The sequence below is a fragment of the Oncorhynchus nerka genome, linkage group LG5 (assembly GCF_034236695.1).
Source record: "Oncorhynchus nerka isolate Pitt River linkage group LG5, Oner_Uvic_2.0, whole genome shotgun sequence".
Classification (NCBI taxonomy): Eukaryota; Metazoa; Chordata; class Actinopteri; order Salmoniformes; family Salmonidae; genus Oncorhynchus; species Oncorhynchus nerka.
This window is the reverse complement of record NC_088400.1, coordinates 19,173,300-19,199,551: the sequence shown is the minus strand read 5'-3', so window position 1 is coordinate 19,199,551 and position 26,252 is coordinate 19,173,300.

Genomic DNA, 26,252 nt, shown 5'->3' with positions numbered 1-26,252 from the left:
TGGAAGGTGATAGGGAGAGAGTGTGTGTGTACTGTGGGTTATCTTACTATAGGAATAGGCAGGTCATGGAAATGACAGGTATCTTGGAGTAGTCTGAACTGCAATAAACTCAGCTAGAACTCTGCTTCACCTCTAACAATTATCCTAAGAACTGAATTAGTTGTAATTGGTAGGTACCTAGGACAGTTTCTACACTGCATTTCATTGGTGCAGCTTTGGTATCATTCAAGCTCCCCAGCGCATCCTGAAGTTTTCCTTGAAGTTACTCTTCTGCATGATCATTCATTCTGTTCTGCTGTGTTGGTTTTGGGCCTGGGGTTGTGTGAGGACGTATCAGTGCTGTGTGTGTCTGGGACAATAAGCCAGCTGCGTTGGTACAGTAGACTCTCCATCTCAGAGCCTTGATCAACGTCCTCATCTCTTATTTAAGATTGCCTCCGACGCTCCATACGCTGCATAGAGACCAATGGATTAATCACAATGCAGGGCTGAGTCCCAAATGGTGCCCTGTTCCCCATAGCCTTATACCCCATAGCCTATACCAGGGCTCAGGCCAAAAGTAGTGCACTAGGAAGTGAATAGGATGCCAGTTGAGAATCACCCCAGATGGTCTATCTATGGGAAGTGAGATGGACTCTTTTCATCTACCACTGGGGAGATGGGATGGAGAGGTGGGGAGGAGTATAGAGTAGCAACAGGGGGATTTTGGTGCGTTTGTGTGTTCTATGTGTGTGTGTGTGGGGGCCAGGGGATTTCAGTCCTATGGGGGGTCACAGTAGCTAGATTATGGAGCAAGGGAAAGCAGGTGTAGAAAGCCCTTACTCTGCATGCTGAGCAGGGAAAGGATTAGTGTGTGTGTGTGTGTGTGTGTGTGTGTGTGTGTGTGTGTGTGTGTGTGTGTGTGTGTGTGTGTGTGTGTGTGTGTGTGTGTGTGTGTGTGTGTGTGTGTTAGCCTCCCTGGTGCCAGAGGACAGAGTGAAACCTTAAAGTCGTCCAGATTATCTGTCATTAATGCAAATCAGTCTGTTAGAAACCAACTGAAATATGAATGTAGTGATGGAGGACTGTAGTGGACTGTAGTGGACTGTAGTGAACTGTAGTGGACTGTAGTGAACTGTGGTGGACTGTAGTGAGCTGTGGTGGACTGTAGTGAACTGTGGTGAACTGTAGTGGGCTGTGGTGGACTGTAGTGAACTGTGGTGAACTGTAGTGGGCTGTGGTGGGCTGTAGTGGACTGTTCTGGACTGTAGTGAACTGTGGTGAACTGTAGTGGGCTGTAGTGGACTGTTCTGGACTGTAGTGAACTGTAGTGTGCTGTGGTGGGCTGTAGTGGACTGTTCTGGACTGTAGTGGGCTGTGGTGGGCTGTAGTGGGCTGTTCTGGACTGTAGTGAACTGTAGTGGGCTGTGGTGGGCTGTAGTGGACTGTTCTGGACTGTAGTGAACTGTAGTGGACTGTAGTGGGCTGTGGAGGACTGTAGTGGGCTGTGGTGAACTGTAGTGGACTGTAGTGGACTGTTCTGGACTGTAGTGAACTGTAGTGGGCTGTGGTGGGCTGTAGTGGACTGTTCTGGACTGTAGTGAACTGTAGTGGACTGTGGTGGGCTGTAGTGGACTGTTCTGGTCTGTAGTGAACTGTAGTGGGCTGTGGTGGGCTGTGGTGAACTGTAGGACTCTAGTGAACTGTAGTGAACTGTAGTGAACTGTAGTGGACTGTAGTGGGCTGTGGTGGACTGTAGTGAACTGTAGTGGGCTGTGGTGGGCTGTGGTAAACTGTAGTGGACTCTAGTGAACTGTAGTGGACTGTAGTGAACTGTAGTGGGCTGTGGTGGGCTGTGGTGAACTGTAGTGGACTCTAGTGAACTGTAGTGGACTGTAGTGAACTGTAGTGGACTGTAGTGGGCTGTGGTGGACTGTAGTGGACTGTAGTGGGCTGTAGTGGGCTCTATTGAACTGTAGTGGACTGTAGTGAACTGTAGTGGACTGTAGTGAACTGTAGTGGACTGTAGTGAACTGTAGTGGGCTGTGGTGGACTGTAGTGGACTGTAGTGGGCTGTAGTGGGCTCTAGTGAACTGTAGTGGACTGTAGTGGACTCTAGTGAACTGTAGTGAACTGTAGTTGACTGTAGTGAACTGTAGTGGACTGTAGTGAACTGTAGCAGGCTGTAGTTGACTGTGGTGAACTGTAGTGGAGAGGTGTACCCATGAACTAGGGATGCCTTTCTCTCTTTCTTGCTCTCTGCATGTTATAGATGGCCGCAGTGTGTGTGTGTGTGTGTGTGTGTGTGTTGTGTGTGTGTGTGTGTGTGTGTGTGTGTGTGTGTGTGTGTGTGTGTGTGTGGATCTATATGACTGTGGTACCAGTGCTAGCCCCCAGTGATCCATCACTATGGAAACAGGACCCCAGAGACCAGCAGGTGATTGATAATTGCTCCGCTAATGAACTGTAATTAAGACCTTCATAGATGACCACGTGAGCATGCACCCGTCCGTATGTGTGTGTGTGTGTGTGTGTGTGTGTGTGTGTTTGTGCGTTTGTGAGTGTGTGTGTGTGTGTTTGATAAAGGGCTTCAGAGTAATTAGAACCTTGGGAACCATTCCACAAATATAGTACCTAGGAGTTGAGGGATGTAGAGATATTGAAGGACGATATTGAAGAAAGGAAAAAGGAGAGGTGGATAATGATTAGATTGTTTAGGATCCCCATTAGCCGTCGCCATGGTGACAGCAGGTCTTACCGGAGTTCGACACAATAAAAAATACTTTACAGACAAGACTTTCCAATTTACACACACACACACACACTACATGTGAATGTTTTTAAATGTGTGTGTGTGTGTGTGTGTATCTATCGGTTACACAAACATGTCAGTACATACACACACACTACATGTGAATGTTTTTAAATGTGTGTGTGTGTGTGCATTTATCAGTTACACAAACATGTCAGTACATACACACACACTACATGTGAATGTTTTTAAGTGTGTGTGTGTGTGTGTGCATCTATCAGTTACACAAACATGTCAGTACATACACACACACTACATGTGAATGTTTTTGTGTGTGTGTGTGTGTGTGTGTGTGTGTGTGTGTGTGTGTGTGTGTGTGTGTGTGTGTGTGTGTGTGTGTGTGTGTGTGTGTGTGTGTGTGTGTGTGTGTGTGTGTGTGTGTGTGTGCATCACTTGCGCTGTATGAGATGGAAGGGAGTTGCATGCACTCATGGCTCTGTATAATACTGTACATTTCCTTGAATTTGTTCTGGACCTGGGGACTGTGAAAAGACCCCTGGTGGCATGTCTGGTGGGGTAAGTGTGTGTCAGTGCTGGGTGGAGGTAGAATATGCAAACAACTTGGAATTTCATAATGAAAATAAGGGTTTAAGGGGTGAGGAGGAGAGGGAACAGTAGGGAGGGGTGAGGAGGAGGGGTGAGGAGGAGAGAGAACAGTAGGGAGGGGTGAAGGGGTGAGGAGGAGAGGGAACAGTAGGGAGGGGTGAAAGGTGGTGAGGAGGAGAGGGGACAGTAATGAGGGGTGAAGGGGTGAGGAGGAGAGGAACAGTAAGGAGGGATGAAGGGGTGAGGAGGAGAGGGAACAGTAGGGAGGGGTGAGGGGGTGAGGAGGAGAGAGAACAGTAGGGAGGGGTGAAGGGATGAGGAGGAGAGGGAACAGTAGGGAGGGGTGAAGGGGTGAGGAGGAGAGGGAACAGTAAGGAGGGGTGAAGGGATGAGGGGAGAGAGAACAGTAGGGAGGGGTGAAGGGATGAGGAGGAGAGAGAACAGTAGGGAGGGGTGAAGGGGTGAGGAGGAGAGGGAACAGTAATGAGGGGTGAAGGGGTGAGGAGGAGAGGGAACAGTAAGGAGGGATGAAGGGGTGAGGAGGAGAGGGAACAGTAGGGAGGGGTGAGGGGGTGAGGAGGAGAGAGAACAGTAGGGAGGGGTGAAGGGATGAGGAGGAGAGAGAACAGTAGGGAGGGGTGAAGGGGTGAGGAGGAGAGGGAACAGTAAGGAGGGGTGAAGGGGTGAGGAGGAGAGGGAACAGTAGGGAGGGGTGAAGGTGGTGAGGAGAGAGAGGGAACAGTAATGAGGGGTGAAGGGTGAGGAGGAGAGGGAACAGTAATGAGGGGTGAAGGGGTGAGGAGGAGAGGGAACAGTAAGGAGGGATGAAGGGGTGAGGAGGAGAGGGAACAGTAGGGAGGGGTGAAGGGGTGAGGAGGAGAGAGAACAGTAGGGAGGGGTGAAGGGGTGAGGAGGAGAGAGAACAGTAGGGAGGGGTGAAGGGGTGAGGAGGAGAGAGAACAGTAGGGAGGGGTGAAGGGGTGAGGAGGAGAGAGAACAGTAGGGAGGGGTGAAGGGGTGAGGAGGAGAGAGAACAGTAGGGAGGGGTGAAGGGGTGAGGAGGAGAGAGAACAGTAGGGAGGGGTGAAGGGGTGAGGAGGAGAGAGAACAGTAGGGAGGGGTGAAGGGGTGAGGAGGAGAGAGAACAGTAGGGAGGGGTGAAGGGATGAGGAGGAGAGAGAACAGTAGGGAGGGGTGAAGGTGGTGAGGAGGAGAGAGAACAGTAGGGAGGGGTGAATGGGTGAGGAGGGGGAGAGAACAGTAAGGAGGGGTGAAGGGGTGAGGAGGAGAGAGAACAGTAGGGAGGGGTGAAGGGGTGAGGAGGAGAGGGAACAGTAAGGAAGGGTGAAGGGGTGAGGAGGAGAGAATAGCAAGGAGGGGTGAAGGGGTGAGGAGGAGAGAGAACAGTAAGGAGGGGTGAAGGGATGAGGAGGAGAGGGAACAGTAAGGAGGGGTGAAGGGGTGAGGAGGAGAGAATAGCAAGGAGGGGTGAAGGGGTGAGGAGGAGAGAGAACAGTAAGGAGGGGTGAAGGGGTGAGGGGAGAGGGGACAGTAAGGAGGGGGTGAAGGGGTGAGGAGGAGAGAGAACAGTAAGGAGGGGTGAAGGGGTGAGGAGGAGAGAGAACAGTAAGGAGGGGTGAAGGGTGAAGGGGTGAGGAGGAGAGAGAACAGTAAGGAGGGGTGAAGGGGTGAGGCATAGAGAGAACAGTAAGGAGGGGTTAAGGGTGAAGGGGTGAGGAGGAGAGGGAACAGTAAGGAGGGGTGAAGGGGTGAGGAGGAGAGAGAACAGTAAGGAGGGGTTAAGGGTGAAGGGGTGAGGAGGAGAGGGAACAGTAAGGAGCGATTAGACTTATTGAAGATTCTGTATGTATAAATGAGGACAAGGTGGAAAGATGGAGAGTAGGTGAGATAGAGAGATGGAGAAATGTGAGAGGGAGAGGGAGAGATGGAGAGTAGGTGAGATAGAGAGATGGAGAAATGTGAGAGGGAGAGGGAGAGATGGAGAGTAGGTGAGATAGAGAGATGGAGAAATGTGAGAGGGAGAGATGGAGAAATGGAGAGTAGGTGAGATATAGAGAGGGAGAGATGGAGAGAGGGAGAGGGAGAGATGGAGAGTAGGTGAGATAGAGGGAGAGATGAAGAGTAGGTGAGATAGAGAGAGTGAGAGAGAGAGTAGGTGAGATAGAGAGAGGGAGAGAGGGAGAGAGAGAGAGAGGGAGAGATGGAGAGTAGGTGAGATAGAGAGAGGGAGAGAGAGAGTAGGTGAGATAGAGAGAGGGAGAGAGGGAGAGAGAGAGAGGGAGAGATGGAGAGTAGGTGAGATAGAGAGAGGGATAGATGAAGAGAGGGAGAGATGAAGAGTAGGTGAGATAGAGAGAGGGAGAGATGGAGAGAGGGAGAGATGGAGAGAGGGAGAGAGAGAGTAGGTGAGATAGAGAGAGGGAGAGATGGAGAGTAGGTGACATAAAGAGAGGGAGAGATAGAGAGAGGGAGAGATGGAGAGTAGGTGAGATAGAGAGAGGGATAGATAGAGAGAGGGAGAGATGGAGAGAGAGAGTAGGTGAGATAGAGAGAGGGAGAGAGAGAGTAGGTGAGATGGAGAGAGGGAGAGATAGAGGGTAGGTGAGAGAGAGAGGGAGAGATGGAGAGTAGGTGAGATAGAGAGAGGGAGAGAGAGAGTAGGTGAGATAGAGAGATGGAGAGTAGGTGAGATAGAGAGGAAGAGATGGAGAGTAGGTGAGATAGAGAGGAAGAGATGAGAGTAGGTGGAGATAGAGAGATAGCGAGAGATGGAGAGAGGGAGAGATGGAGAGTAGGTGGATATAGAGAGAGGGAGAGATTGAGAGTAGGTGAGATAGAGAGAGGTAGAGATGGAGAGGGAGAGATTGAGAGTAGGTGAGATAGAGAGAGGGAGAGATTGAGAGTAGGTGAGATGGAGAGATAGAGAGTAGGTGAGATAGAGAGAGGTAGAGATTGAGAGGGAGATATTGAGAGTAGGTGAGATAGAGAGGTAGAGATAGAGAGAGGTAGAGATGGTGAGATGGAGAGAAGACAATAAACCACGGGATGGGCTTCTTTAAATCTCTGGGTAAACAATGAAAGGCTTTAATGAGATAAAAGCGATGTGTTTGTCTGTGGCTCCGCTGGGACTGGGAGCTGACGATAGGAGAATTGATATTCTACAGGATGTGTCTAGGGTGGTTTTACCTTTGTGCGTAGGTGTGTGTTTGTGGGAAAGAGCTCCAGGTATTACCACTTTCTTTTACTCTCTTGCTTCTTCCCCCCCCCCCTCTTCTTCTCTTCTTCAATCTGAATGCATTTCCGATGAACATTTCCTCAGTTTCACCTATTCTACAGACCAGAGCTTTTGGGCACATTTCCAATACCCAAGAGGCGACAAATTAAACAACACTTTTAAAGAAAATTAACAACTTTCCTCTTTTTCATTAGAATTTGTGACCGACCTGCTCGATGTAGCAACATTTTATTGTGTTTGTGTTTTTTACATTGGATAAAAGTAGAGATTCAGAGCTAGAAAGTGTTAAATAACACACCATAGTTTTTAAAATTATTTAACTAGGCAAGACAGTTAAGAACAAATTCTTATTTACAATTACAGCCAACCGGGGTATTTTATTTTTTATTTTTTTTATTTCACCTTTATTTAACCAGGTAGGCTAGTTGAGAACAAGTTCTCATTTGCAACTGCGACCTGGCCAAGATAAAGCATAGCAGTGTGAACAGACAACACAGAGTTACACATGGAGTAAACAATTAACAAGTCAATAACACAGTAGAAAAAAAAATGGGCAGTCTATATACAATGTGTGCAAAAGGCATGAGGAGGTAGGCGAATAATACAATTTTGCAGATTAACACTGGGGTGATAAATGATCAGATGGTCATGTACAGGTAGAGATATTGGTGTGCAAAAGAGCAGAAAAGTAAATAAATAAATAAAATAAAAAACAGTATAAAAACAGTATGGGGATGAGGTAGGTGAAAATGGGTGGGCTATTTACCAATAGACTATGTACAGCTGCAGCGATCGGTTAGCTGCTCGGATAGCTGATGTTTGAAGTTGGTGAGGGAGATAAAAGTCTCCAACTTCAGCGATTTTTGCAGTTCATTCCAGTCACAGGCAGCAGAGTACTGGAACGAAAGGCGGCCAAATGAGGTGTTGGCTTTAGGGATGATCAGTGAGATACACCTGCTGGAGCGTGTGCTACGGATGGGTGTTGCCATCGAGACCAGTGAACTGAGATAAGGCGGAGCTTTACCTAGCATGGACTTGTAGATGACCTGAGCCAGTGGGTCTGGCGACGAATATGTAGCGAGGGCCAGCCGACTAGAGCATACAAGTCGCAGTGGTGGGTGGTATAAGGTGCTTTGGTGACAAAACGGATGGCACTATGATAGACTGCATCCAGTTTGCTGAGTAGAGTGTTGGAAGCCATTTTGTAGATGACATCGCCGAAATCGAGGATCGGTAGGATAGTCAGTTTTACTAGGTAAGCTTGGCGGCGTGAGTGAAGGAGGCTTTGTTGCGGAATAGAAAGCCGACTCTTGATTTGATTTTCGATTGGAGATGTTTGATGAGTCTGGAAGGAGAGTTTGCAGTCTAGCCAGACACCTAGGTACTTATAGATGTCCACATATTCAAGGTCGGAACCATCCAGGGTGGTGATGCTAGTCGGGCATGCGGGTGCAGGCAGCGATCGGTTGAAAAGCATGCATTTGGTTTTACTCGCGTTTAAGAGCAGTTGGAGGCCACGGAAGGAGTGCTGTATGGCATTGAAGCTCGTTTGGAGGTTAGATAGCACAGTGTCCAATGACGGGCCGAAAGTATATAGAATGGTGTCGTCTCGTGAGAGGTGGATCAGGGAATCGCCCGCAGCAAGAGCAACATCATTGATATATACAGAGAAAAGAGTCGGCCCGAGAATTGAACCCTGTGGCACCCCCATAGAGACTGCCAGAGGACCGGACAGCATGCCCTCCGATTTGACACACTGAACTCTGTCTGCAAAGTAATTGGTGAACCAGGCAAGGCAGTCATCCGAGAAACCGAGGCTATTGAGTCTGCCGATAAGAATATGGTGATTGACAGAGTCGAAAGCCTTGGCGAGGTCGATGAAGACGGCTGCACAGTACTGTCTTTTATCGATGGCGGTTATGATATCGTTTAGTACCTTGAGCGTGGCTGAGGTGCACCGTGACCGGCTCGGAAACCAGATTGCACAGCGGAGAAGGTACGGTGGGATTCGAGATGGTCAGTGACCTGTTTGTTGACTTGGCTTTCGAAGACCTTAGATAGGCAGGGCAGGATGGATATAGGTCTATAGCAGTTTGGGTCCAGGGTGTCTCCCTTTGAAGAGGGGGATGATTGCGGCAGCTTTCCAATCCTTGGGGATCTCAGACGATATGAAAGAGAGGTTGAACAGGCTGGTAATAGGGGTTGCGACAATGGCGGCAGATAGTTTCAGAAATAGAGGGTCCAGATTGTCAAGCCCAGCTGATTTGTACGGGTCTAGGTTTTGCAGCTCTTTCAGAACATCTGCTATCTGGATTTGGGTAAAGGAGAACCTGGAGAGGCTTGGGCGAGGAGCTGCGGGGGGGGCGGAGCTGTTGGCCGAGGTTGGAGTAGCCAGGCGGAAGGCATGGCCAGCCGTTGAGAAGTGCTTATTGAAGCTTTCGATAATCGTGGATTTATCGGTGGAGACCGTGTTACCTAGCCTCAGTGCAGTGGGCAGCTGGGAGGAGGTGCTCTTGTTCTCCATGGACTTCACAGTGTCCCAGAACTTTTTGGAGTTGGAGCTACAGGATGCAAACTTCTGCCTGAAGAAGCTGGCCTTAGCTTTCCTGACTGACTGCGTGTATTTTTTCCTGACTTCCCTGAACAGTTGCATATCACGGGGGCTATTCGATGCTATTGCAGTCCGCCACAGGATGTTTTTGTGCTGGTCGAGGGCAGTCAGGTCTGGAGTGAACCAAGGGCTGTATCTGTTCTTGGTTCTGCATTTTTTGAACGGAGCATGCTTATCTAAAATGGTGAGGAAGTTACTTTTAAAGAATGACCAGGCATCCTCAACTGACGGGATGAGGTCAATGTCCTTCCAGGATACCCGGGCCAGGTCGATTAGAAAGGCCTGCTCACAGAAGTGTTTTAGGGAGCGTTTGACAGTGATGAGGGGTGGTCGTTTGACTGCGGCTCCGTGGCGGATACAGGCAATGAGGCAGTGATCGCTGAGATCCTGGTTGAAGACAGCGGAGGTGTATTTGGAGGGCCAGTTGGTCAGGATGACGTCTATGAGGGTGCCCTTGTTTACAGAGTTAGGGTTGTACCTGGTGGGTTCCTTGATGATTTGAGTGAGATTGAGGGCATCTAGTTTACATTGTTGGACTGCCGGGGTGTTAAGCATATCCCAGTTTAGGTCACCTAACAGAACAAACTCTGAAGCTAGATGGGGGGCGATCAATTCACAAATGGTGTCCAGGGCACAGCTGGGAGCTGAGGGTGGCCGGTAGCAGGCGGCAACAGTGAGAGACTTATTTCTGGAGAGGGTAATTTTCAAAATTAGTAGTTCGAACTGTTTGGGTATGGACCTGGAAAGTATGACATTACTTTGCAGGCTATCTCTGCAGTAGACTGCAACTCCGCCCCCTTTGGTAGTTCTATCTTGACGGAAGATGTTATAGTTGGGTATGGAAATCTCTGAATTTTTGGTGGCCTTCCTGAGCCAGGATTCAGACACGGCAAGGACATCAGGGTTAGCAGAGTGTGCTAAAGCAGTGAGTAAAACAAACTTAGGGAGGAGGCTTCTGATGTTGACATGCATAAAACCAAGGCTTTTTCGATCACAGAAGTCAACAAATGAGGGTACCTGGGGACATGCAGGGCCTGGGTTTACCTCCACATCACCCGCGGAACAGAGAAGGAGTAGTATGAGGGTGCGGCTAAAGGCTATCAAAACTGGTCGCCTAGAGCGTTGGGGGCAGAGGATAAGAGGAGCAGGTTTCTGGGCATGGTAGAATATATTCAGGGCATAATGCGCAGACAGGGGTATGGTGGGGTGCGGGTACAGCGGAGGTAAGCCCAGGCACTGGGTGATGATGAGACAGGTTGTATCTCTGGACATGCTGGTTGTAATGGGTGAGGTCACCGCATGTGTGGGAGGTGGGACAAAGGAGGTAAAGGGGTATAGTGGGTTAACTGCCTTGTTCAGGGGCAGAACAACAGATTTTTACCTTGTCATCTCTGGGATTTGATCCAGCAACATTTCGGTTATTGGCCCAATGCGCTAACCACTAGGCTACCTGCAGCCCCAGCAAGAACAATGGGGAAGTAATTCTGCTTTGAGGGTTGATAAACTTGTAACCCACTTTTGTGAAAATCGCCTTTGAATGTTTTTGGTAAACCTACTGTAGAGCTCTCATTTGTCTACACCCCTTCAGCATTGTTCACACCTTCTTAAGCCTTATCCCCACCCATCTCTTTAAAGATTCACATGTGAAGCCATGTACTAAACAACCAACGATTTCAAGACTAAAGGCTGGTTTATACGATATGTCTATCGTTAGTTGTCGCTGTGACATCATGAATATTCTACTGTCGTCCGACATCAAACTTGTCGTTGTCGTTATGAAAAACTGTGAACACAAAAACTACAGGCTGCATGACATCAGCAGCCTGGTGGTCCAATTTAGCATAACTGGTATATTTTAACACCAATAAACACACCCGTTTAAACATGTATTTAGTATATGTCAATCTAGCAAACCAGGCAACTTAAAGCAACTTTCTCAACAACGTTTTGGTTAGTTTCTAGCTTGTTAGCTATGTAGCTAATGTTAAGCTAGCTGGCTAGCTAGTTCAAATAATGACCATATCATATAGCGGACAACATCTTCACTTTATCTCATTTGTCTTCATTAATACAGGAAAACGAACTCACAACAAGATCATTAATGGCGAGCCAATTACAGAAAATAGCTTATGGACATGAGTGTGACGAAATAAAAGCAAGCCATTCTACCGGAGAATTTTAGAACATGGACACTGTCTAGCTGACATAACGCTATATCCATTATCCATATAGGACTTTGGTGCAGGTTATGTTCTTCACACTACCGTCTCTGGTAAACACATAATATATCAAAATAAAATGATTTGTCACATGCACAGGATACAGAAGATGCAGTGAAATGATTACTTGCATAGTGGAGTCTTTTGTTTAGACATGTAGCTAGCTAGCTAAACAATGAACCATAACCAACTCATAATGTTACTACCCTGCACAAATCGGAAGGTAGCTAACCAACCAGGTTCAATGTTAGCTAGCTAGCAAACATTAGGCTATAGCTAGCAATGCAAATGGCTCTGAGATGCAAATAATAATATTACTACACAGATCATATGTGTACCTTTAGCTAGGGAGCCAGCCAGCTCATTAGTGCGCTAGCTAAAAGTATGCTTTAACTTCAAATGAGTTAAATTAGAAATGTGTAATATCTGAAAATGTAGCTAGCGAGACTATCTTACCCATATACATGGATGATCACTTCTCCCTCTCTGTCACGGATGCCATGGTTACTCTTTGTGTCACAACTTCTGCTGAAGTTGATGCCTCTCCTTGTTCGGGCGGTGCTCGGCGGTCGACTTCACCGGTCTTCTAGCCCTCATTGATCCATTTTTCATTTTCCATTTGTTTTGTCTTGTCTCCCTACACACCTGGTTCCAATCCCATGCATTACCTGTTGTGTATTTACCCTCTGTTTCCCCTCATGTCCTTATCAGAGATTGTTTGTTGTTCATGCTCGTGTTGTTTGTATTGGTGCGTGACGGGTCCTCGTACCCACTTTGTTTTGATTATGTATCATGGTTTTGGAACTATGTTTTTAAATTATTAAACTACTCCATTATACCAAGTTCGATTATCCTGCGCCTGATTTCCCTGCCACCTATACACATGACGTTGACACTTTGTTTGAAGATGTAATCCGTAGACAGGTGTTTTATACAACAGCCTTCTGTGTGTTCTCTTTTTGACTCCCTCTGCATATTCTCAATCAAAAGCCAGAATTTTCTCCATCTCCTTCGCTATCATATTCTAATTCCACCGGGCATTCAACTGATTTCAAAACCCAGTCCTCCAGAAAGTGGAGACCAACATGTTTGCAGTTCTACTACATGATATCTTACAAAAAAGCTGTGTTAGAAAGGATTACCTACATATATTGACCAACTCATGTTATAGACAGAAGCGTGCTACATAGCAGACCAATCCAAAATCATCTCTAGGCATGTCCAGCCCATCCGTTATCTCAGCCAATCAGTGCCAGCGGGAAGGTTCCTGTCTTTTACCGTGTCTAAACCAACTAAACTCGTAATTTAACAATTGCATTCGTATTTACAGATGGCATACAAGTTTGTTATTAAGGTATTTCTGCCCATAAATGCATTTTGATAGAAAAAGTATGTTTACGTTCAAATGGCTGTCCTGTGAAGTAGTGGCATAAAAAAAGAGTCACATTTGTGATTGCCTGATGTACTGAGATGTCTTCCACAAGTTAGGGAGCATGAAATGAGATGAGACAGCTAGTAGTGTTTTTTCTAGCTCTGAGTTCTGCCTGAGCAGCACCAGAACATCCTATTGTAATGAGTTCTGCCTGCGCAGCACCAGAACATCCGATTGTAATGAGTTCTGCCTGAGCAGCACCAGAACATCCGATTATAATGAGTTCTGCCTGAGCAGCACCAGAACATCCTATAGTAATTAGTTCTGCCTGAGCAGCACCAGAACATCCGATTGTAATGAGTTCTGCCTGAGCAGCACCAGAACATCCGATTGTTATGAGTTCTGCCTGAGCAGCACCAGAACATCCGATTGTAATGAGTTCTGCCTGAGTAGCACCAGAACATCCGATTGTAATGAGTTTTGGAAATTGTTCCAGCAGTGAGGTGCATCAAAACTAAAACTGAATTGACTTATGTCGGTGGAGACCCGAGGAACCTCAAGAGTTAATCAGCCCTGTGAACGGGTTTGATAATTCATGTTTTTCAACTTAAAAAACAAAGTTAGGTATGTCGGAAACTTGTGTAGTAGAGCTTTGTAAACTAAAAGGAATAGTGAAGTGATCTTTGTGACTTTAATGAGGACCAGCCAACCTTTTGATACAGGATGCAGTGATGAATATTGTGACTGTGACAGGTTTAAGACTAGTGGCTGCTGCATTCTGGTAAATGGTTCCATCATAATAAAAGAACTGGCAGAAAACTTGAGTGTACAATCTGCTTCCTGCTGTTTATTAAGGAGAAGATCTATTTCTAAAAAAGAAGCCCACTTTAAATCGGACCCTTTTTAACCTCTTCAGTCGACCCTCTACTTTTTTGAACATTTTGTTAAAAATCGTGCAACATTTCAGCGCCCTGCTACTCATGCCAGGAATATAGTACGTTCATATGGTTAGAATGTGTGGATAGACAACACTCGGACGTTTATAAAACTGGTTAAATCACGACTGTGGCTATAACATAACGTGCGTTACATCGGAAAGCGCAGGAAAACCTGATCACAGAAAATGGAAATAAATATCCTTGCGCCACTTCCAGCAAATGTTCACAGTGAGCCGAATTAGATAAGACCGAGGATTCAACTCCCACAGCATCCCCATGTTGTCTAGAGTCTTGTGAATTGAATCATCTTTGATTCTTGGTTGAACCGAATCAGGGGAACCACTTACCTCCGGTCTCCGCCCAGATCATTTGGAAGAGCTCTCTCGTGAAATTTTTTCCAAGACGACAGCTAATGATTTTTACATCGCCTCCTGATGATTTTTATCGCTTATTAACGTTTACTAATACCTAAAGTAGCATTACAAACGTATTTCGAAGTGTTTTGTGAAAGTTTATCGTCTACTTTTTGAATTTTAAAAAATGACGTTACGTTGTGAAAACGCTGTTTTTTTCGTTTATCACACAGTCTACATATAACGATATCTTGGCTTTATATGGCCCGATTTAATCGAAATAAAGACCCAATAGTGTTTATGGGACATCTAGGAGTGCCAACAAAGAAGATGGTGAAAGGTAATGACTGTTTTCTATTTTATTGTGCGGTTTGTGTAACGCCGAAATGCTAATTATTTTGTTTACGTCCCCTGCGTGGCCTTTGTGTTGTAGTGTATTGGTGCATGCTATCAGATAATAGCTTCTCATGCTGTCCCCGAAAAGCATTTAAAAAATCTGACTTGTTGCCTGGATTCACAACGAGTGTAGCTTTAATTCGATACCCTGCATGTGTATTTTAATGAACGTTTGAGTTTTAACTAATACTATTAGCATTTAGCGTAGCGCATTTGCATTTCCAGAGCTCTAGTTGGGACGCAAGCGTCTCAGGTAGAAGCAAGAGGTTTTAACTGGTTCATAAGGATCCTTGTCAATCCAAAATGCCCAGATATTTAATAAATATATAACCATTCAATGAATAAATATGTACCCGAGCGATGGGTGAACCATTCAATGAATAAATATGTACCCGAGCGATGGGTGAACCATTCAATGAATAAATATGTACCCAAGCGATGGGTGAACCATTCAATGAATAAATATGTAGTCCATCAGATTTGTTTTTGCTGAGAATTTTAGAACATATATTTATTCTTTCCCAAATGAAAAGAATACTTCTGGATTTTGGCAATGAGCTAGTAGATACACATAGACTTCCAGTCATTGTACTAATACTCATTAGCATTGGCTCGCAAAACTACCTCTAACTTCTCTGGACACAGAGACATAAATGGTGTCCAGGAGTTCATCGGACTCTGGAGAAGTAGATAAAGGCCCCTATTGCCGAAATCCTCAAGTATCCCTTTAAGAACAAGTTTTAAACCAACCAGGGCTTTTTGTAAGGCAACAAAGTAAGATTGCAACTCCAACAATGTCTATTCTACAGGTTGGGGCAATGACATACTTAACAGTATTGTCTGCATACAGATTACTATGACAAGTTTTAACAGATACATCGATATTATGTATGTAAATAGTAAAGAGAAGTGGCCCCAATACTGACTAGTGCGGTACACCTTTCCTTACATCTAGGAAACTAGACTTGTGCTCTCAAACCACTTGCAAGAAGCCTGATCCGGGCTTATTTCAGTCAACTTTTGAATGACAATGTGATGGTCAGTGTCAATAAGGCAAGACCATGATTTTTATGATCTAAGCAACGTGTGTGTGTGCACGTGTGTGTGTGTGTGTGCACGTGTGTGCACGTGTGTGTGTGTGCACGTGTGTGTGTGTGTGTGCACGTGTGTGCACGTGTGTGTGTGTGTGCACGTGTGTGTGTGTGCACGTGTGTGCACGTGTGCACGTGTGTGTGTGTGCACGTGTGTGCACGTGTGTGTGTGCACGTGTCACGCATTCCTGTCTGATAAACTCTCTGGTTCATTAATAATTCCCTGTCATGATCCCAGATGAAAGTGTGAATGATTAAAAGGATGATTCTGTCCAGGTCGTACATGGTGGAGTGTGTGTTGTCTGTCTAAACTCCAGTGGAGCGGAGGGTGGTGTCGCCACATGTTCAATCCCAGGGCTACGCTTCTTTTCACTGTAGTATTTGTGTTTCATTTTTCCAAACCTTAAACCTTTTCCACTTGGAATGAATGCCTAAACGTAACCCTCAACGGTTCGTTTTGGTTTGACCAAATAACATCACTGTCTTTGCGCAGTTTCACCGGTGGTTGACAGGACATGCTGACATGTTTTGTTCTGTCTCTCTCCCCTGCTCTATGATGTTCTGTTCTCTGTCTCTCTCCCCTGCTCTATGATGTTATGTTCTCTGTCTCTCTCCCCTGCTCTATGATGTTCTGTTCTCTGTCTCTCTCCCCTGCTCTATGATGTTCTGTTCTCTGTCTCTCTCCCCTGCTCTATGATGTTCTGTTCTGTCTCTCTCCCCTGCTCTATGATATTATGTTCTCTGTCTCTCTCCCCTGCTCTATGATGTTATGTTCTCTGTCTCTCTCCCCTGCTCTATGATGTTCTGTTCTGTCTCTCTCCCCTGCTCTATGATGTTATGTTCTCTGTCTCTCTCCCCTGCTCTATGATGTTATGTTCTCTGTCTCTCTCCCCTGCTCTATGATGTTCTGTTCTGTCTCTCTCCCCTGCTCTATGATGTTCTGTTCTGTCTCTCTCCCCTGCTCTATGATGTTCTGTTCTGTCTCTCTCCCCTGCTCTATGATGTTCTGTTCTCTGTCTCTCTCCCCTGCTCTATGATGTTCTGTTCTCTGTCTCTCTCCCCTGCTCTATGATGTTCTGTTCTCTGTCTCTCTCCCCTGCTCTATGATGTTCTGTTCTGTCTCTCTCCCCTGCTCTATGATGTTCTGTTCTCTGTCTCTCTCCCCTGCTCTATGATGTTCTGTTCTGTCTCTCTCCCCTGCTCTATGATGTTCTGTTCTGTCTCTCTCCCCTGCTCTATGATGTTCTGTTCTCTGTCTCTCTCCCCTGCTCTATGATGTTCTGTTCTCTGTCTCTCTCCCCTGCTCTATGATGTTCTGTTCTCTGTCTCTCTCCCCTGCTCTATGATGTTCTGTTCTCTGTCTCTCTCCCCTGCTCTATGATGTTCTGTTCTGTCTCTCTCCCCTGCTCTATGATGTTCTGTTCTCTGTCTCTCTCCCCGGCTCTATGATGTTCTGTTCTCTGTCTCTCTCCCCTGCTCTATTATGTTCTGTTCTGTCTCTCTCCCCTGCTCTATGATGTTCTGTTCTCTGTCTCTCTCCCCTGCTCTATGATGTTCTGTTCTGTCTCTCTCCCCTGCTCTATGATGTTCTGTTCTGTCTCTCTCCCCTGCTCTATGATGTTCTGTTCTCTGTCTCTCTCCCCTGCTCTATGATGTTCTGTTCTCTGTCTCTCTCCCCGGCTCTATGATGTTCTATTCTCTGTCTCTCTCCCCTGCTCTATTATGTTCTGTTCTGTCTCTCTCCCCTGCTCTATGATGTTCTGTTCTCTGTCTCTCTCCCCTGCTCTATGATGTTCTGTTCTCTGTCTCTCTCCCCTGCTCTATGATGTTCTGTTCTCTGTCTCTCTCCCCTGCTCTATGATGTTCTGTTCTCTGTCTCTCTCCCCTGCTCTATGATGTTCTGTTTCTGTCTCTCTCCCCTTCTCTGTCTCTCTCTCCCTGCTCTATGATGTTCTGTTCTGTCTCTCTCCCCTGCTCTATGATGTTCTGTTCTCTGTCTCTCTCCCCTGCTCTATGATGTTCTGTTCTCTGTCTCTCTCCCCTGCTCTATGATGTTCTGTTCTCTGTCTCTCTCCCTGCTCTATAATGGTCTGTTCTCTGTCTCTCTCCCTGCTCTATGATGTTCTGTTCTCTGTCTCTCTCCCCTGCTCTATGATGTTCTGTTCTCTGTCTCTCTCCCTGCTCTATGATGTTCTGTTCTCTGTCTCTCTCCCCTGCTCTATGATGTTCTGTTCTCTGTCTCTCTCCCCTGCTCTATGATGTTATGTTCTCTGTCTCTCTCCCCTGCTCTATGATGTTCTGTTCTCTGTCTCTCTCCCCTGCTCTATGATGTTCTGTTCTCTGTCTCTCTCCCCTGCTCTATGATGTTCTGTTCTGTCTCTCTCCCCTGCTCTATGATGTTATGTTCTCTGTCTCTCTCCCCTGCTCTATGATGTTATGTTCTCTGTCTCTCTCCCCTGCTCTATGATGTTCTGTTCTGTCTCTCTCCCCTGCTCTATGATGTTATGTTCTCTGTCTCTCTCCCCTGCTCTATGATGTTCTGTTCTCTGTCTCTCTCCCCTGCTCTATGATGTTCTGTTCTCTGTCTCTCTCCCCTGCTCTATGATGTTCTGTTCTCTGTCTCTCTCCCCAGCTCTATGATGTTCTGTTCTCTGTCTCTCTCCCCTGCTCTATGATGTTCTGTTCTGTCTCTCTCCCCTGCTCTATGATGTTCTGTTCTGTCTCTCTCCCCTGCTCTATGATGTTCTGTTCTGTCTCTCTCCCCTGCTCTATGATGTTCTGTTCTCTGTCTCTCTCCCCTGCTCTATGATGTTCTGTTCTCTGTCTCTCTCCCCTGCTCTATGATGTTCTGTTCTGTCTCTCTCCCCTGCTCTATGATGTTCTGTTCTCTGTCTCTCTCCCCTGCTCTATGATGTTCTGTTCTCTGTCTCTCTCCCCTGCTCTATGATGTTCTGTTCTCTGTCTCTCTCCCCTGCTCTATAATGGTCTGTTCTCTGTCTCTCTCCCCTGCTCTATGATGTTCTGTTCTCTGTGTCTCTCCCCTGCTCTATGATGTTCTGTTCTCTGTCTCTCTCCCCTGCTCTATGATGTTCTGTTCTCTGTCTCTCTCCCCTGCTCTATGATGTTCTGTTCTCTGTCTCTCTCCCCTGCTCTATGATGTTATGTTCTCTGTCTCTCTCCCCTGCTCTATGATGTTCTGTTCTGTCTCTCTCCCCTGCTCTATGATGTTATGTTCTCTGTCTCTCTCCCCTGCTCTATGATGTTATGTTCTCTGTCTCTCTCCCCTGCTCTATGATGTTCTGTTCTGTCTCTCTCCCCTGCTCTATTATGTTCTGTTCTGTCTCTCTCCCCTGCTCTATGATGTTCTGTTCTCTGTCTCTCTCCCCTGCTCTATGATGTTCTGTTCTCTGTCTCTCTCCCCTGCTCTATGATGGTCTGTTCTCTGTCTCTCTCCCCTGCTCTATGATGTTCTGTTCTCTGTCTCTCTCCCCTGCTCTATGATGTTCTGTTCTCTGTCTCTCTCCCCTGCTCTATGATGTTCTGTTCTCTGTCTCTCTCCCCTGCTCTTTGATGTTCTGTTCTGTCTCTCTCCCCTGCTCTATGATATTCTGTTCTCTGTCTCTCTCCCCTGCTCTATGATGTTCTGTTCTCTGTCTCTCTCCCCTGCTCTATGATGTTCTGTTCTCTGTCTCTCTCCCCTGCTTTATGATGTTCTGTTCTCTGTCTCTCTCCCCTGCTCTATGATGTTCTGTTCTGTCTCTCTCCCCTGCTCTATGATGTTATGTTCTCTGTCTCTCTCCCCTGCTCTATGATGTTATGTTCTCTGTCTCTCTCCCCTGCTCTATGATGTTCTGTTCTCTGTCTCTCTCCCCTGCTCTATGATGTTCTGTTCTCTGTCTCTCTCCCCTGCTCTATGATGTTCTGTTCTCTGTCTCTCTCCCCTGCTCTATGATGTTCTGTTCTCTGTCTCTCTCCCCTGCTCTATGATGTTCTGTTCTCTGTCTCTCTCCCCAGCTCTATGATGTTCTGTTCTCTGTCTCTCCCCTGCTCTATGATGTTCTGTTCTGTCTCTCTCCCCTGCTCTATGATGTTCTGTTCTGTCTCTCTCCCCTGCTCTATGATGTTCTGTTCTGTCTCTCTCCCTGCTCTATGATGTTCTGTTCTCTGTCTCTCTCCCTGCTCTATGATGTTCTGTTCTCTGTCTCTCTCCCTGCTCTATGATGTTCTGTTCTGTCTCTCTCCCCTGCTCTATGATGTTCTGTTCTCTGTCTCTCTCCCCTGCTCTATGATGTTCTGTTCTCTGTCTCTCTCCCCTGCTCTATGATGTTCTGTTCTCTGTCTCTCTCCCCTGCTCTATAATGGTCTGTTCTCTGTCTCTCTCCCCTGCTCTATGATGTTCTGTTCTCTGTGTCTCTCCCCTGCTCTATGATGTTCTGTTCTCTGTCTCTCTCCCCTGCTCTATGATGTTCTGTTCTCTGTCTCTCTCCCCTGCTCTATGATGTTCTGTTCTCTGTCTCTCTCCCCTGCTCTATGATGTTATGTTCTCTGTCTCTCTCCCCTGCTCTATGATGTTCTGTTCTGTCTCTCTCCCCTGCTCTATGATGTTATGTTCTCTGTCTCTCTCCCCTGCTCTATGATGTTATGTTCTCTGTCTCTCTCCCCTGCTCTATGATGTTCTGTTCTGTCTCTCTCCCCTGCTCTATTATGTTCTGTTCTGTCTCTCTCCCCTGCTCTATGATGTTCTGTTCTCTGTCTCTCTCCCCTGCTCTATGATGTTCTGTTCTCTGTCTCTCTCCCCTGCTCTATGATGGTCTGTTCTCTGTCTCTCTCCCCTGCTCTATGATGTTCTGTTCTCTGTCTCTCTCCCCTGCTCTATGATGTTCTGTTCTCTGTCTCTCTCCCCTGCTCTATGATGTTCTGTTCTCTGTCTCTCTCCCCTGCTCTTTGATGTTCTGTTCTGTCTCTCTCCCCTGCTCTATGATATTCTGTTCTCTGTCTCTCTCCCCTGCTCTATGATGTTCTGTTCTCTGTCTCTCTCCCCTGCTCTATGATGTTCTGTTCTCTGTCTCTCTCCCCTGCTTTATGATGTTCTGTTCTCTGTCTCTCTCCCTGCTCTATGATGTTCTGTTCTCTGTCTCTCTTCCCCTGCTCTATAATGGTCTGTTCTCTGTCTCTCTCCCCTGCTCTATGATGTTCTGTTCTCTGTCTCTCTCCCCTGCTCTATGATGTTCTGTTCTCTGTCTCTCTCCCCTGCTCTATGATGTTCTGTTCTCTGTCTCTCTCCCCTGCTCTATGATGTTCTGTTCTCTGTCTCTCTCCCTGCTCTATGATGTTCTGTTCTGTCTCTCTCCCTGCTCTATGATGTTCTGTTCTCTGTCTCTCCCCTGCTCTATGATGTTCTGTTCTGTCTCTCTCCCTGCTCTATGATGTTCTGTTCTCTGTCTCTCTCCCCTGCTCTATGATGTTCTGTTCTCTGTCTCTCTCCCTGCTCTATGATGTTCTGTTCTCTGTCTCTCTCCCTGCTCTATGATGTTCTGTTCTCTGTCTCTCTCCCTGCTCTATAATGGTCTGTTCTCTGTCTCTCTCCCCTGCTCTATGATGTTATGTTCTCTGTCTCTCTCTCTATGATGTTCCTGCTCTATGATGTTCTGTTCTGTCTCTCTCCCCTGCTCTATGATGTTCTGTTCTGTTCTCTGCTCTATGATGTTCTGTTCTCTGTATCTTTCCCCTGCTCTATAATGGTCTGTTCTCTGTCTCTCTCCCCTGCTCTATGATGTTCTGTTCTCTGTCTCTCTCCCCTGCTCTATGATGTTCTGTTCTCTGTCTCTCTCCCCTGCTCTATGATGTTATGTTCTCTGTCTCTCTCCCCTGCTCTATGATGTTCTGTTCTGTCTCTCTCCCCTGCTCTATGATGTTATGTTCTCTGTCTCTCTCCCCTGCTCTATGATGTTATGTTCTCTGTCTCTCTCCCCTGCTCTATGATGTTCTGTTCTGTCTCTCTCCCCTGCTCTATTATGTTCTGTTCTGTCTCTCTCCCCTGCTCTATGATGTTCTGTTCTCTGTCTCTCTCCCCTGCTCTATGATGTTCTGTTCTCTGTCTCTCTCCCCTGCTCTATGATGGTCTGTTCTCTGTCTCTCTCCCCTGCTCTATGATGTTCTGTTCTCTGTCTCTCTCCCCTGCTCTATGATGTTCTGTTCTCTGTCTCTCTCCCCTGCTCTATGATGTTCTGTTCTCTGTCTCTCTCCCCTGCTCTTTGATGTTCTGTTCTGTCTCTCTCCCCTGCTCTATGATGTTCTGTTCTCTGTCTCTCTCCCCTGCTCTATGATGTTCTGTTCTCTGTCTCTCTCCCCTGCTCTATGATGTTCTGTTCTCTGTCTCTCTCCCTGCTTTATGATGTTCTGTTCTCTGTCTCTCTCCCCTGCTCTATGATGTTCTGTTCTCTGTCTCTCTCCCTGCTCTATAATGGTCTGTTCTCTGTCTCTCTCCCCTGCTCTATGATGTTCTGTTCTCTGTCTCTCTCCCCTGCTCTATGATGTTCTGTTCTCTGTCTCTCTCCCTGCTCTATGATGTTCTGTTCTCTGTCTCTCTCCCTGCTCTATGATGTTCTGTTCTCTGTCTCTCTCCCCTGCTCTATGATGTTCTGTTCTCTGTCTCTCTCCCCTGCTCTATGATGTTCTGTTCTGTCTCTCTCCCTGCTCTATGATGTTCTGTTCTCTGTCTCTCTCCCCTGCTCTATGATGTTCTGTTCTGTCTCTCTCCCCTGCTCTATGATGTTCTGTTCTCTGTCTCTCTCCCCTGCTCTATGATGTTCTGTTCTCTGTCTCTCTCCCCTGCTCTATGATGTTCTGTTCTCTGTCTCTCTCCCCTGCTCTATGATGTTCTGTTCTCTGTCTCTCTCCCCTGCTCTATAATGGTCTGTTCTCTGTCTCTCTCCCCTGCTCTATGATGTTATGTTCTCTGTCTCTCTCCCCTGCTCTATGATGTTCTGTTCTGTCTCTCTCCCCTGCTCTATGATGTTCTGTTCTGTCTCTCTCCCCTGCTCTATGATGTTCTGTTCTCTGTATCTTTCCCCTGCTCTATAATGGTCTGTTCTCTGTCTCTCTCCCCTGCTCTATGATGTTCTGTTCTCTGTCTCTCTCCCCTGCTCTATGATGTTCTGTTCTGTCTCTCTCCCCTGCTCTATGATGTTCTGTTGTCTGTCTCTCTCCCCTGCTCTATGATGTTCTGTTCTGTCTCTCTCCCCTGCTCTATGATGTTCTGTTGTCTGTCTCTCTCCCCAGGCTGGATACTGAAATTAGATGCAGATTAGAAATGTTTGAAAAGGTCCTAAGAACATTGATACCTTCCTTACAGAGAATGACTAAGACATAATGTTTTGTCCAGTATTAGTTGAGAACTGAAGCGATAGCTCACAATGGTTGACTTTTTAAAATTTAACTAGGCAAGTCAGTTAAGCACAAATTCTTATTTACAATGACGGCCTACCCCGGCCAAACCCTAACGATGCTGGGCCAATTGTGTGCCGCCTTATGGGACTCCCCATCACAGCCAATTCTGAAACAGCCTGGAATCAAACAAGGGTCTGTAGTGATGCCTCTAGCACTGAGATTTAGTGCCTTAGACCATTGCGCCACTCAGGAACCCCTAACATACATGTGGCGCCCCGGGAAGCAAGAATGGGACTCTTGCATGATACCACTACACCAGCGGTGCAAATGAACTGGCAAGCCGTGAGAGTAATATGAATAGTGATGATACCTAGCGCATTGTTTTTAGTGATTACTTCAAGCCTTCCCCAAACCATGCCTAAACTGTTAACCCTTGAGTTGTTTCTGTTGTAACCCTGTAACAACGCAACATGTGACAAAGGGAAACTATGAGATCTTGTTGCTCCCCCCCTGCTTTCTCATCCCTTTATTTCCCAATTAGTTCATGATATTCTCCTCTGGGTCAACTTCATTTCACTCAAGCTTTGGCATCTCTCTCACTCTCCTTCCTTGAGCGCAAGGTTGTCCAAACATCACCATGGTGACAGACACTATTGCTTCATTCCCTTTAATCTGTACAGTCTTCCCCACTCAACCCTCTCTGTTTCAGCTGCTGTGTGAATGGGTATATGTTTGAGATTGTTCATGTGTGTTTGTGTGTACTCTCTGGAGAAGACAATCTAGAAGACAGTCTGCAGTCAGTGTTCCATTTGTGTACCAAGGCCAGAGACCATGAAGGGGAAATGATCTCTAACTGGTGTCTGTGTGTGATGGGCCTGGAGAAGTCATTTAGGCCCAGTATCAGCCTGTCACCTACCTGTCAACGTGACTACAGAGGTGTCAGATGAGATGTGTGCCCGGTCAAGCGAGATGTGATATGTGTTGGATCAGGCCCGTCACACAGCATGCAAGCAGACAGACAGGATACATTTATAAGAACAGCAATGGACCGGTGGCGGATTTAACAAATCAGTCACTGCTAGAATGTGTGTGTGTGTGTGTGTGTGTGTGTGTGTGTGTGTGTGTGTGTGTGTGCGTGCGTGCGTGCGTGCGTGCGTGCGTGCGTGCGTGCGTGCGTGCGTGCGTGCGTGCGTGCGTGTGTGTGCGCGTGTCTGTATATCTATGACTGTGTATGTGGGTTTATCCATGACTGTGGGGTAAGTTAAAGCTGTCTTCTTCTAGACTAAACTCCCTAATACAGCTTTCCATTTAAACCCCACAGGCAGGTTGCCTCTTCTGAATACACTGGGTGAGGTAGGAGCTGATATTCTGAATACACTGGGTGAGGTAGGAGCTGATATTCTGAATACACTGGGTGAGGTAGGAGCTGATATTCTGAATACACTGGGTGAGGTAGGAGCTGATATTCTGAATACACTGGGAGAGGTAGGAGCTGATATTCTGAATACACTGGGTGAGGTAGGAGCTGATATTCTGAATACACTGGGTGAGGTAGGAGCTGATATTCTGAATACACTGGGTGAGGTAGGAGCTGATATTCTGAATACACTGGGTGAGGTAGGAGCTGATATTCTGAATACACTGGGAGAGGTAGGAGCTGATATTCTGAATGCACATCTATACACATGAAAAAGAAAGTAGAACAATATTTTTGGTTAGTCACTTTGGATTCTGTGACGCACAGATAACAGAAGTAGAGGGATAAAAGCGGAAGAGTTCTTTACAACTGTGAAGGTACTCTGGAACTCAGAGGAACTTGAAGACAAACTCACGTGTTTAACATGGAGCATACACAGGTATAGAGATAGTGCCCAAAATCCTGTTTAACAGGCAGTAGACTGATATGCAGGGGTCTCTACACATCTCGATGGCTCAGAGGCGCCTGCAATTAACGGGACAGTTAACAAACAGCACAATTAAAGGAACTGATAACAAACAGGGCAATTAAAGGAACAGTTAACAAACAGGGCTATTAAAGGGACATGGTCACAAACAGCACAATTAAAGGAACTGTTAACAAACAGGGCAATTAAAGGAACAGTTAACAAACAGGGCAAATAAAGGAACAGTTAACAAACAGGGCTATTAAAGGGACATGGTCACAAACAGCACAATTAAAGGAACTGTTAACAAACAGGGCAATTAAAGGAACAGTTAACAAACAGGGCTATTAAAGGGACATGGTCACAAACAGCACAATTAAAGGAACTGTTAACAAACAGGGCAATTAAAGGAACAGTTAACAAACAGGGCAAATAAAGGAACAGTTAACAAACAGGGCAAATAAAGGAACAGTTAACAAACAGGGCTATTAAAGGGACAGTTAACAAACAGGGAAATTAAAGGGATAGTTAATAAACAGGGCAATTAAAGGGACAGTTAAAAAACAGGGCAATTAAAGGGACAGTTAACAAACAGGGCAATTAAATGGACAGTTAACAAACAGGGCAATTAAAGGGACAGTTAACAAACAGGGCAATTAAAGGGACAGTTAACAAACAGGGCAATTAAAGGGACAGTTAACAAACAGGTCTATTAAAGGGACAGTTAACAAACAGGGCAAATAAAGGAACAGTAAACAAACAGGGCAAATAAAGGAACAGTTAACAAACAGGGCTATTAAAGGGACAGTTAACAAACAGGGAAATTAAAGGGATAGTTAATAAACAGGGCAATTAAAGGGACAGTTAAAAAACAGGGCAATTAAAGGGACAGTTAACAAACAGGGCAATTAAATGGACAGTTAACAAACAGGGCAATTAAAGGGACAGTTAACAAACAGCACAATTAAAGGAACTGTTAACAAACAGGGCAATTAAAGGAACAGTTAACAAACAGGGCAATTAAAGGAACAGTTAACAAACAGGGCTATTAAAGGGACATGGTCACAAACAGCACAATTAAAGGAACTGTTAACAAACAGGGCAATTAAAGGAACAGTTAACAAACAGGGCTATTAAAGGGACATGGTCACAAACAGCACAATTAAAGGAACTGTTAACAAACAGGGCAATTAAAGGAACAGTTAACAAACAGGGCAAATAAAGGAACAGTTAACAAACAGGGCAAATAAAGGAACAGTTAACAAACAGGGCTATTAAAGGGACAGTTAACAAACAGGGAAATTAAAGGGATAGTTAATAAACAGGGCAATTAAAGGGACAGTTAAAAAACAGGGCAATTAAAGGGACAGTTAACAAACAGGGCAATTAAATGGACAGTTAACAAAC